Genomic DNA, 13,458 nt, shown 5'->3' with positions numbered 1-13,458 from the left:
TCCTCTCTCAGAGGTCAGTGTCAGCAGTTTGGCCATCCATGGGCAAGATCTGCAGTCGCCTCCAGATGTGATTTATGCTTGCACTGTCCTAGAGCAGCACGTGCTCTTCCATCATCCTCCCTGCCTTGACAGTTTCGTCTTACCAAGAATCATTCCTGTCTCTTCCATGGAAGCTCCTCACTGACAAAAACTGCAGCGGGAGGTGAACGGAAAGTGCTGCTGTACAGCTACTATTTGGACACACTAAAGCATCTGCCCAGCCTGGGCTCCAGCCTCCCTTAGTGTGGGGGCATCAGCTCTAATGTTTTATTTTTATGTATTTATTTTTCAAATGAGTTATTTATTTATGTATTTTTGACTGTGTTGGCTCTTAGTTGCAGCACCCAGAATTTTGCCGTCCTCAAGCTCTTTGTTGTGGCATATGGGATCTTAGTTCCCCCACCAGGAATCGAACCCACATCCCCTGCATTGGAAGGCGATTCTTAACCTCTGGACCACCAGGGAAGCCCCTGTTTTATTTTTAGATGCCTCAATTCCTTTTGGTCTTTCTCAGATTTCTGACTAGTTTGCACTGTCACAAACCTTTCCTTGATTGTATGTCTTTCTCTGTGTATTTTGTACATATCTTGTAAAATACAGGCTTGGGGGTGGGCGGGGGGTGTGGCAAGGTAGAGCTTGCCCATGCAGTTTCTTTGCTGTCTCTTCCCCTTCTTCCTCATCAGGCTCACAGAACTGTATAGTCTTAGAAAGTGCGTCATGCCTGCCTCTACTGTGAACTTACTGCTGTCTGTAAAAGCCTGTCTGTAACACCTGGTCTGCATGTCTCGCTGTCCTCCCTTCTCCCTATGCTCAGAAACTCTGAGATGCTGGGGCTCTGTATTAGTTTGCTAGAGCTGCCACAACAAGGTCCTGCAGACTGAGGAGTGCTTAAACAATGGGAGTTTATTGTCTTATAGTTCTGGAGGCTAGAAGTCAAAATCAAGGAGTTAACAGGGTTGTTTTTCTGGAGCTTCTCTCCTTGGCTTTTAGATGGCCATCTTCTCCCCGTGTCTTCTCCTGGTCTCCCCTCTGTCACCGTCTATGTCCAAACTTTCTCCTCCTAGGAGAACACCAGTTAGATTGGATTTTCCTCCCCCTAATGAACTAATTTTAATTTCATTACCTCGTTAAGCACCCAATATCCAAATTCAGTCACATGCTGAGTGGTTAGGGATTAGCATTTAAAAGTGGCTTCCCTGGTGGCTCAGGGTAAGCGTCTGTCTGCAATGCGGGAGACCTGGGTTTGATCCCTGGGTCGGGAAGATCCGCTGGAGGAAGAAATGGCAATCCATTCCCATACTATTGCCTGGAAAATCCCATGGACAGAGGAGCCTGGTAGGCTACAGTCCATGAGGTCGCAAAGAGTTGGACACGACTGAGCAATTTTTGGCAGGGCAGGGGAGACGCAGTTCAGCCCCTAACAAGCCTTTCTTCACTTTAGTTGGCACTAGCAGATGAGAATTAGGTCTATGGTACTAGTTTGTTCTTGTTGTTATTTTGCCTTTCTGTTTACCTTTCATAGATGCAATGTCAGCAGAATGTCAAGTTCATCTCTGTTGATCTGCTTTTGAGAAGGCTCAGCCCAGTGTTTCAGGGCTGAGTTCATTTAACTCTCCTCTTCCTTCCTTCCTAGAAAGCAGCCTGAACATATGCCTTCTGTGCCTTGGTTCAGGGCCTCCCTGTTGGCTCAGCAGTAAGGAATATGCTTGCAGTGCAGGAGCCGCAGGAGATGTATGTTCAGTCCCTTAGTTGGGAAGATCCCCTGGAGGAGGGCATGGCACCCCACTCCAGTATTCTTGCCTGGATAATCCCATGGACAGAGGAGCCTGGCGGGCTACAGTCCATAGGGTTGCAAAGAGCCAGACACAGCTGAAGTGACTGAGCACGCACACATGCCTTTGTCCTAATTACATCTATCAAAATCCTCCTATCCATCAAGCTCAACTCAGGTACCACCCACTGTTTTCCTGCTCTCTGCTGCCATAGTCTTCTGTCTGTATGGTAACATTTATAGTTATTTACCTTTTCTATTGTGTTAGTGTTATTTGCGGCTAGTCCTTCTTGCTCACGGGCTTCCCAGATGGCTCAGAGGTAAAGAATCTGCTTGCAGTGCAGAAGGCCCAGGGTGGGTCCCTGGGTTGGGAAGATCCCCTGGAGAAGAGAAGGGAAACCCGTTCCAGTATTCTTGCCTGGAGATTCCCGTGGACAAGGGAGCTCGGCAGGCTAGAGTCCATAGGGTTGCAAAGAGTCAAACACGACCGAAGCAACTTAGCAGGCATGCTTCTTGCTCATATAGGATGATGAGGATCTGGTAGAAACATTCTGATACCATATTCATCTTTATTCACCCTAAAGCACCAAGCATGTGGTTTGTACCCAGCAACCACTCAACAAATATTACACTGGTTTGAATTTTATTATAGATTTAGACTAGCATTCAAAACAACAAACTGTAAAATTATATTTTATAGTTACAAATATTTTCAAAAGAACTATATAAAAAATCATTGATAGGAAGAAAATAATCATTGGATTATCTTAATAGTTACTTTTAATGGCTGCTTGAAGTATTTAGCCTAATTAAAATGTATATCTTTTCATAAATTTTTCATGATGATCTCACCTTCTGAACTCCCAAAGCACTGTTTGTTCCTAGCACAAGTTTCAGCTATATTATTAGTGATGGCATACTCTTTTATCAACATCTTTTCTAGTCACTTATATTAAAATATAGTTCCTTGGCAAACAGGGGCAATGGTTTATAAATGTTCCATAAACATTTGTAACATGTTCCTGACGCCTGTTACAATAAACAGTAGATAATGCAAGGCAGGCCACAGAGGGTTACTCTCATCAGTTGTGCAAGTTACTATCAGAGCACGGTCACAAAGGTACTGTCTCGGAAAGAGCTCGTTTGAAAGAATTGTTGAATCTAGCAATTAGGCAACTTTCCTCCTAGTTTATCTCTTAGCCTCTTTTTCCCACTGCGTTTCACCTAGTCACATTTTACATATTAAAATATTAATGAGCACCACTTGTAATACATTTTATCCTGGAAATAAATAGAATGTCTTGAAAGAGAATAATGTTTGTGTTGGCAGTAGGAGCAAAGCTACTATGTTTGGTTGTGCATGTTGTACACTGAGCAAAGACATCAGCCAAAGGGATGATGCAGCTGAAAGCAGTCTGATTAAGCCTCATCAATTCATGCATCCCGGCATGCAGCTATGTTAACCCAGAGAAAGGAAGGCTTTGTCTAATTAGCATGAAAGTACTGTACATTTGTCAAACTCTGCATATGTACGGTTTCATCCACCCTGAGGGACACCTTTTTTTGCAGCTTTTGTAAAGATACCCTGTGAACTGGCAGCATCCCTGGGGGTTAGAGAGAGATGGATCTACCATATATTGCACAACTGGAGGGCCAGAGTAGAAGTAGAGAAATTGGTTGATAAGCTCTTGTTGAAACCCAGGAAAGAAATAAGGTTGTCCAGGACCAGAAGAGAGAACTGAAGGACCTGCTGATGGATTAGAGACAGGGGTGTGGGAAAGAAGGGGTAGAAGGGAAAGGGTCCCCGGAACACTGGTCTGAGCATTCAGTGATCAGAGTTGCCATTTACTAAGATGGGAAGGACTGGAGGTGAGGGCCAGAGTTATGGAGATATTCAACAGTTCTGTTGTGAGGAGTCTCACTGTAGTTGCTGCTTGAGGATTTTTTACTTTATACATCTCTGGAGTTCCAAAAAAGCAGCCATGAGAAGGCTCATTCTATTGTGTACCCAAAGCTTAAAAAAGGCAAAAGAGCCTGGGCTGACCATTTAGATAAGTGAGCCACCATCTTGGGGCCCATTTGCCATTACTCATTAGGTACTCATTAGTGCCAAAGTACTTTCTTGCCATAAAACACTACCATTAATTTCTATATCCTTTACTCATTTTTGTGATGTTATATGTGCATATCACTCAGGAAAAGAGGGTGGCATTAATACTAAACTAATGCAGATTCTGTAAGTGAAAAAACAAAATCAATAATACATGCAGAAGCCTCAAGCTGCTCCCTGACATTTTTTTTTTTTTTTTGCAATAGTACTGGTTCAAAGACAGACACTTGGAAGACTTGTGGACATGTTTTCATGCCTGTAATTCCAGTGAAAGACTACTCTCCTACCCTAGATTTAGATCCTAGGGGGGCATCTGTGGATTACAGACTGTTCGGTTAATTGTTCTCTTCCAGATAATCATCAGCCTGCAATTTGACTTTGCAAAATGGGAAGGAAAGTCCTTCTTCCATAAGCCAATTTCACAAAACAAAAAACAATGCTTCAATTCTTGACTTGAAGCCTAAAAGATGTAATGGTCCCATAAATGATTAAAGCAGCAGCTGGTAATGTCTTGGAAACAGATTGATCAGTTGGAATGCTTTAAAATCTGTCTGAATTCTGCATGCCTTTGAGCAGTAGGAACTAACTCTGATGTGAGACTGAGAGTGGGTGTTTAGAACTCAAAGACATCCAGATAGTTATTAAAATCCTGGCAGGGATTGTATCTCTCTAGGACAACTGCTAGCATGTTTTAACCCCAAAGTTGTATATAAATTTTAGAAACACTTGGCATTATGAAAATTCATGGTGTCCCCTGTTTAACCGGCCAGAATGCTCCAAGTCAATTCTTCTAGGACAGTATTGTCATTTACTCATAGCAAATGGGTTTTGAATGCCTATGATGAATCCAGCGGTGATGAGATGGAATCCCTGCCCTTGTTGAGCTTATGTCTTGGTGGAAAGAAACAGACAGTAACTTATTAAATAAAGATTATATGTAAATTCACATAGTAATAAAAGCTGTGCTGGAAGTAAAGCTGAAGTGGTAAGATACTAGTTTAAAATGAAATATCAGGAAAGGCCTCTCCAAAAAAATAACAATTGAGCAGAAATTTCAATGATGAAACATAAAGAGCCAATAGGATACATACCTGGAAGAAAATCTGCATGCCAAAGAAGGAATAGCATATGTGAAACCTTGAGGAAAGAATGGACTTGGAAAAGTTGAAGATTGTTGAGAAGGCACGTGGGGCTGGAGTCTGAAGTGTGAAAAGAAGAAGAAAAATTGGCAGAATCCAGATCAAGTGTTGCCTTCTAGATCACGAGGAATTTGGTTTAATTCTATGGAAAAACAGAGTTTTAAATAAGAATGGGATTGACAGAATTGGTTTCTAAAATCATCCCTCTGACCACTGTGTGGAGAATGGTCTCTGGAGGGCACACATGGAAGGAGAAAGACTGAACAGGAGATAATTGCAGTTGTCCAGGCAAAAGGAGATGGTGGGGAGTGGACTAGGGTGCAAGTGAGAAGGCTGGTCAGAAGTGGCTAGAGATGGAATTGGGTTTGAAGGAGGAACTGATGGAACTTGGTAGAGGATTGGATTTGGGAGATGAGAAAAGAAAAAGAAGTAAAAGATGACAGGTTGTGACTTAAATTCTTCACCCTTAAGCAATTGAGTGGATTAGTCTTAACTGGATGAATCAGTTGGGTCTTTAACCCAAATGAGTAACAGGTTTAGGTGGAAGTGATGGAGAAATTCAGAATTTAGTCTTCAACTGGTTAATGTGAGATACCTATTATCCAACTAAGTGATGATGTCTGGTCAGTCATTAAGGCTCACTTGGTGAGTTACCAAGGGAGTGAAATAGAGGAGAAATCTGAGAAACAAAACCTAAGGCCCATTAATCTTTAGTGAGTACACAGGAAGAGGATCCAGTAAAGGAGGAGAAAACCAGCAGAATATGGTATCCTGGAAGCCAGGGGAATGAAGTACTAAGAAGATGAGTCAGTAGAACACTGGTAACTGACTACTGTGTTTGACAAGACAAAGGCTGCGGCTAAACTTGCAATAGCACTTTCAGTAAAGAGGTGGGGACAAAAGGCTGCAGTGGATGCATGGAGGGTATCCTCTAGAGGACTTGAGGGAAATCGTGTGATAGCTTGGAGGGGTTGCCTTTCGTTGCAGTTCTGTTTTTAAGGTGGCAGTTATAGCCTGAATCAGTGCTGTTGAGAATGATCAAGAGAGAAAATCAAGATGCAAAACAGAGAGTAGGGATATTCGCAAGAGCAAAATCATCTAGTAAGTGAGAGAAGATGGTGTCCAGGACATGGAGGGAAAGTTGGTCATTGAGAAGAGCAGGGAATGTCCTTCCATACAAACATTAGGGAAGACGACATGAAATGAAGTGAAAGTTGCTCAGGCATGTCCTACTCTTTGCAAGTCCATGGACTGTACAGTTCATGGAATTCTCCAGGCCCGAACACTGGGGTGGGTAGCCTTTCTGTTCTCCAGGGCATCTTCCCAACCCCAGGATCGAACCCAGGTCTCCTGCATTGCAGGTAGATTCTTTCCCTTTACAAGGGAAGCCCAGGGAAGACCACATATACAGGACCAGGTAACTTAGGTGTGTAAAGGACATGATAAGTAAGCCACGCAGGTCTTACAAGAATGCTTTCATTAAAATCTGAAGCAAAGTTCGTCAGCTGAGAGTGAAGAAGGCAGAGAAAGTGGTGTTGAAAATTTAAGGAGAGAGAGGAAAGCAACTTTTTTCAGGGAAATAGGGTACAGTTACTTCGTAACACTTAATGCTCTCAAAAGATCTGTCATTAATCTGAATTTATGCTCTTTGTTTTGTTCACTGAATATCTCAATGAAGAAAGAGCATGGTTTTGGACAAAGGATGAGGGGGCAGGGGTTAGAGGTTAGCTGTGTAAACAGGGACACATTATTACATTGGCAAAGTCTCATGTTCTTTATCTGTGAAATGGAGGTGGTAGATTCTGCCAATGGGATGATTGTACATATTAAATTGGACAACATATTTGATGAATGTTTTGCTTTAAAAAACTTGCTATTAGTCTTCTTCTGCCCATTTGTCCCTGGATACACAGCTATGGGGATTGGTGATTAATAAGTACTGTGCAGCTTTTTGCTTTTTATCTGACTCATACATATTTATTTATCTGACTCTTCCATATTTATTTGTTTGATTTTTATTAGAATATAGTTGCTTTACCGTGTTGTGTTAGCTTCTGCTGTACACTGAAGTCGATCAGCTATATGCATACATATATCCCCTCCCTCTTGAATCTCCCTTCCACCCCACCTCCCCTTCCCAACTCTCTAGGTCATCACAGAGCACCAAGCTGAGCTCCCTGTGTGCAGGTTTCATAAGTGCCTAAAGTGGGCCTAAAACTTTGAGGCATAGGGAAAAGGAACATCAAAGGAAATATGACCAGTAAGTTTCCCAGGGGCTCAAGAAGAAACAAAGCTGATAGAAGGCTGATATGGAGGTGCAAATGGAGTTGGATATAAAAAGAAGCAACTAGGAAGGAAAGAAGGAAGTAGAAGCAGGAAAAGGTAGAAAGGCCAGGAGTGTGGAATGGAGTTGTGGACCAGGTGAAGGTCACAGACACACAGTTCATGGCTCCATAGCTGATCTTCATCATTACCAGTTCAGTGCCAAACCCTAGACCCGGGTCCCCAGGTTGCTCATTTTACTTTGACAGAGGAAAACATGAGATGGTAGACCATGGGAAAGGCATGCTCAAGTGTACTCGCTCAGGAGTGGGGAAAGGAAGGAACTGAATCAAAAGACTGGGCCATTGCTGCTAAAACCTATTTCTCTGGGCTTTCTCTGTCCCAGACTCAACCTCTTCCTTCAGTGAAGAGAGTTGCTGATTCAGGACTGAGATTTGCAGTTGGTAAATACTGAATAAATAATGAAATGCTAATACATGCTAACGCCATGGACATAGATATTTTTAGGTAAGCCTAAAATCTTGTCTAAGAATTTACACCCTATAGCTGAATATATAAGGTTTCTTTAGTTAAGGCAGAAGGCAGTGAATATAAATTGCAAGGAATAAAACCACTTGTAAAACAAGTCTTTGTAGACATGGTGCCTCTTTTAACTACTGTAATTCTTTTTTGGAAAAGGCAAGGCTATAAATAAATAATCATAGTTCTCTTGGCTGAGTTTCCAAAGTGCTTGGATCTTCAGCTTTGACTGGTTCCACACTGAACAGCCCCTGGTCACCCAGGCACTGTTGTAAAATCTCTTTAGAATGCACAGTAGATGTGCCTTTGTTGTTTCTCAAAATCCTAAGTGTTGACTATGCAGGATCACACTTCATCTCAAGTTTTCTTCATTCTAGAACTTTCCTACTGAGAAACTTTCAGTGAACTAAGGAAGATACATCGCTCACTTTCCTTTTCAACTGTTTATTTGTTCAACGTTTAACTGTAGACATGTGGTAACGTTACTAGAAAATGCAGAACCGTGATGGGAAATATGTTCTACTGTTCATGGTATCATTCTCCCCTACCTCCATTCTGCTTCTTTTTCTACTATGTCTGTATTTCTGTGCTCAAGCAGAATACTCCCTCTCTCTCTTTTGTTCTACACAGAACTGGTCATACTGTTTTGTCAACCCGCCTGTTTTGCAATTGCTGGATCTCTTTATCTTCTTTTCAGTTCAGGATCTCAGAAATCTCTCACCTCATTGTTAACTGGCCCCTTTTCCTCTCTTTACCCTTCCGTCTGTGTTTTTCACTGCAGCCCAGATGCTTCTTCTAAAAGTCAAAGCTATCACTTCTCTTAAAATTCATACAACTGCTTCCAGTTGCCCCAGGATAAGGGTACACTCTGAGGCTGACTCATATTGTTCTCCCTCACTGGACCCCACATCCCTTAGTGGCTTCATACGTCCCAGCTTCCTTTTATCCTATGCCTGGACCACACTGTACTACCTTCAGGACAGCTTCGTAAATGTGGAATGAAGGAAGGTGGAAGGAAAGAAGGAAGGGTGGAAGGGAGGGAGGGAGGGAAGGAAAGAGGGAGGAAGGGAGAGATGGAGGGAAGGAAGAAGGAAGGAAGGGAAGGAGGCAGAATGAAGGAGGAGAGAGAGGAAGGGAGGAAGGCAGGCTTCTAATTAGAGAAGGGGGGTCCGAGGCAAGTGGGGCTTTCCCTTCCTTTTAAAACATCTTCCCCCCATTTCCACTTGTCCCGAGCCAGAGCATTAAAGGCTTTGTGTTTTCTCCTCTTTTAGAAAGTTTCCAATAAGTTATATCCCAGGGGTGTGCATATATCTCTGCCTCGTTTCCTTTTGGACCCAAGGGCGATGGAAGCCATCTTGGTCTAAATGTCAGCCGTCACCAGCGGGATGTCGGAGGTCACAGCCAGAGCTGAGTCTGACAGCGATATTTTTTCTGTGAAGATTGCTTTGTACAGGAGAGAATATCCAATCTCAAATCTCATTTAGAGAATTATCTTATTGCTAATACTAGCTGCAGCAGCTGATAATGCCCCAGGGGTCATTCTTTGTACAGATTAAACAAAGGACACTAATCCATTAAAAACAGCTGCTGCTGCTGCTGCTAAGTGGCTTCAGTCGTGTCCGACTCTGTGTGACCCCATAGATGGCAGCCCACCAGGCTCCCACATCCCTGGGATTCTCCAGGCAAGAATACTGGAGTGGGTTGCCATTTCCTTCAATGCATGAAAGTGAAAAGTGAAAGTGAAGTCACGCAGATGTGTCCAACTCTTAGCGACCCAATGGACTGCAGCCTACCAGGCTCCTCCATCCATGGGACTTTCCAGGCAAGAGTACTGGAGTGGGGTGCCATTGCCTTCTCCATTAAAAACAGCATAGACCTTAAGTCGGTAATAATCATCCCACGATTACCAGTTACCTTCTAGAATAAAGTTTTCAGTCTTGCTAAGTGAATACGTGTGGTCTAGGAATTCCTGGTGTTCTCACATCTATTTATAGATAGGTTTATTTCCAAGTACCAGTGTCTCCTTTCTAAAAATAAGATTACCATGGCTCTTTGTCCCCTGTGTGCTCTGCCCTCACAGTGTGAATGGAAAATTCACACTAATACCAATACCCTTCATTAATCACAAGAGTACTTCAGTTCATTCCATAAGTATCTATAATCTGTTACGTGCCAACACTATTCTAGATGCTGAGGATACAACAAATGAATCAGTCAAAAATCTCTGTGCTCCTGGGGTTCATGTTGTTGTTTCATAATAGGAAGTTGCCAAGCAAATCATATCCATGTCTACTTTTGATCTTCACAGTAATATTATGAGGTATGTAAGGCTGTTGTTGTTTTAGTCACTAAGTCGTGTCCGACTCTTTGGCAACCCCATGGACTGTATAGCCAGCTAGGCTTCTCTGTCTATGGGACTTACTGGGCAAGAATACTGGAGCAGGTTGCCATTTCCTTCTCCAGGGGATCTTCCCAATCCAGGGACTGAACCCATGTCTCCTGTATAGCAGGAGGATTCTTTACCACTGAACCAGCTGGGAAGTCCCTGACAAGGCTATTATCCTTCGCCTAAGTTAAGAAAACCTAAGCTCAGGCTATGTCTTGATGATTTTAAAATTCATACAGCTGCCTCCAGTTGCCCCCGGATAACAACTGCTCCCATTTTTCCAGATCAGAATCAAGGTCTCCTGATGCTAGAACCAGTGCGTTTTTCATCATCCAGTTTTTCCACTGGCAATCCAGTTCCTCCAGCTAGTAGGCCTCGTGTACTGTTCGCTGGAAGTGAAGATCACTAACGCACCCCACACAGGGAGACCTACTGTTTTTCTATCAGCTTCCCTTTCTTTATACTTCTAATGACTTTTTGCTTCTTTCTCTAACTCCCATATTGTGTATTTTTGTATTCTCCCCTCTTTTTATTTAGGCAGCATCTTTGAATGGCTCTCCATTCAAGAATAGAAGTCCCCAATGGCAGTATCTTCTCCAATATATTCCCGATTTGATGACTAAACTAATGTAACTCATAATATGCCTTTGGGTAAAATGATTAGAGATGGAATTTTATTTTTACTAATCAGGGCAAAGAAGAAATCAAATAAGACAATATGTATTCTTATATTTCATTAATAAAATATATGAAGACTAGAAGAAGGGGGTATGCCCTTCTTGGTGTGTTTCCCCCTCCCCCACGCAGGTTCCTTTATTTTCTCAGCATGGGCTTGGCTTCTTCTCCAGGGTTCCTGCTTTGTGCAAGCCTCTAGGACTGCCTGTGAATAATGGATGATGGTGTGATATGGGCCATGGAGAAAACATCATCAGGAAATGCAATGTTGCTAGAGAAGTTAGATGAAGGGAAGGTCACAGGGAATTATGCTCATGGTGTGAGGGCAGAACCGTATCCCCTAGAGGTTAGAGGAGAGATTTCAGCAAAATGGTGATGAGGGTCACAGTGCCACTAAGACAGGCCAAGCCTTTCCGATCTGAGGGCAACCTCATATATTCCGACAAAATCATTAAGAGCAGTGGTTCTCAAACTTGAGCAGCAGACTCTTTTGGAAGCCTTGTTGGTCTCTTCTGATACGAGAGGTCTCATGCTGTTAGCTGGGGACTCTGTTTTGAGAACTACTGATTTAGATACTACAGCTGTCAAATAGGGAAGGCACATAACCAAGGAGACAGCCTACCACTCTCTCTCTTCTTCCTCAACTACCACCAGAATCCCTTAGTGCTGACTGCTGGCTCTTGGAACTGAAATGCTGTCATGCAGTCTCTCATATACATGGACTTGATTGCTCAGGGAACTGGAGGCAGTGCCCTCAGGCTGAAATGACCTAGTGACCAAGGGCGAATCTCAGGTCAGCCGTGACCCAAGACTGTCGGTACCACCTGCCCCTGAGGGTTCCCGCCTTGTACAGCCCGTAGTGGACGTAGCTAGGGTTCCAGGTCACACCTGGATGGATTACAGAGGTGTCCATCCTTATCCCTCTTGTGTTCTCAGAATGGCAATGGAAACAGCCTTTGGTTAAATGTCTAAAACACTATTGGTATGTTTTTGCTCCTTTGTTATTTGTAATAGAAAAAACAGTGCATTGGTTTGAGTGTGATAAGTAACATGATGCGTTTTGCATGCGTAACGCATTTATCCTCACTGCAATCCAGTACAGTAGAGGTTGTTAGGATTACACTCTTTTTATAAAATGAAGTACCTGAGGCAGAGGGGGTTTAGAGAACTCGCCCAAGGTCACTCAAGGTATAAGTAACAGAGGCAGGATTTGTACCAAAGCAAAAGCCTGGGCTTTTTTTGAACTATTATATCAGACCATTTTGTGTTTATCACCCAAGCTGAAGCCTTTCATGAACCTTAACAAAATGGTTCCTAAGTTTTGAACCAAATAGACCACTGAGATAGCTACCCAGAATTAGCCAAACTCGAGGTTAAGGGCACAACGTTCCATCCACAGGACTGCTCTCACTTCAGACACCAGCCTGGCCCAGTTAAGGGGGTCCCACAGCCACCTTCGCTTCAGACTGGCTCCAGATGTGGGGGTCCCTATGAACTCCCTCAGGCTTGTTAATTTGCTGGAATGACTCACAGAACTCAAGAAAGTGCTCTACCTAGTGATTAAAATTTTTATAGCAAAAGCATACACCTTAGAACCAGCCAAAAGAAGAGACACCTTAGGAGAAGTCCAAGAGGTTTTCAGATGAGAAGCTTCCATCATCTCTGGGGACGTGTTTCCCTCCGCCTATCAAAGGGTAAGAATACTCAGAGCGCTACCAACCTTGGCAGCTCACCTAGTTGTTATTGATGCTTCCTGATGCAGGCATGACAGATTGAATCACCAACCACTGGCTGAACCCAGTCTCGAACCCCTCTCCCTTCCATGGAGTTAGTGCTGATATCAGGGGCTCAAAGCCTGGACATGATTGGTCTTTCTGGTGTGGCCAGGCTCCATGCTTGAACCACATCCTTAGCGTAAACTCTCAGGTGTGGTCCAGGGACCCACCATGCATATCAAACACACTCCCATTTACTTGGGAAATTCCAAAGGTTTAAAGATTGCCTCCCAGGACTGGAGACAAAGGGCAGCTAGATTCTTTAATACATGGAAGCAGAGCCCAGCAAGGTGGTGGAACGGGGCTGCCTGCTCCGATGTGACTTTTATGACATTTTTTTAGGTCAGCAGCACTATTTCTGGGCCAGGCAGTCGTCTCGCTGTCATAGAAAGGGGAAGAATTTTCTCCTGGAATTTCTGCAAATAAGCACTAAGTCAGAAAAAGTAACACTGGAGAGAGTGTCTAAATTGGGAGAAAGCCAGAGAACTCGAAGCAGCGGCGGCTGCTGGTACCACAGCCCCGCAGCAATTTGCAGTGAACTTGCTCGCAGACAAACCAAACAGACTCCTTAGCAAGACAGCGAGAGTCTGCTGTGTGAATTGAGGGCCACAGAACTCCGCAGTGGTGAAGCTTTTATACACCCCACATGTAAATTACAGTGCTTGTGAATTGGGGTTGGTTCACATGTAAATGAGAAAATGCCAGAGTTAACCAAGTCTGTCTTTGAAAAGAATGGATATCTAGGAACTAAAGACTGTACT

The sequence above is a fragment of the Oryx dammah genome, unplaced genomic scaffold (assembly GCF_014754425.2).
Source record: "Oryx dammah isolate SB20612 unplaced genomic scaffold, SCBI_Odam_1.1 HiC_scaffold_4, whole genome shotgun sequence".
Lineage (NCBI taxonomy): Eukaryota > Metazoa > Chordata > Mammalia > Artiodactyla > Bovidae > Oryx > Oryx dammah.
The sequence above is the reverse complement of the archived record's forward strand: the minus strand, read 5'-3'. Positions refer to the sequence as shown.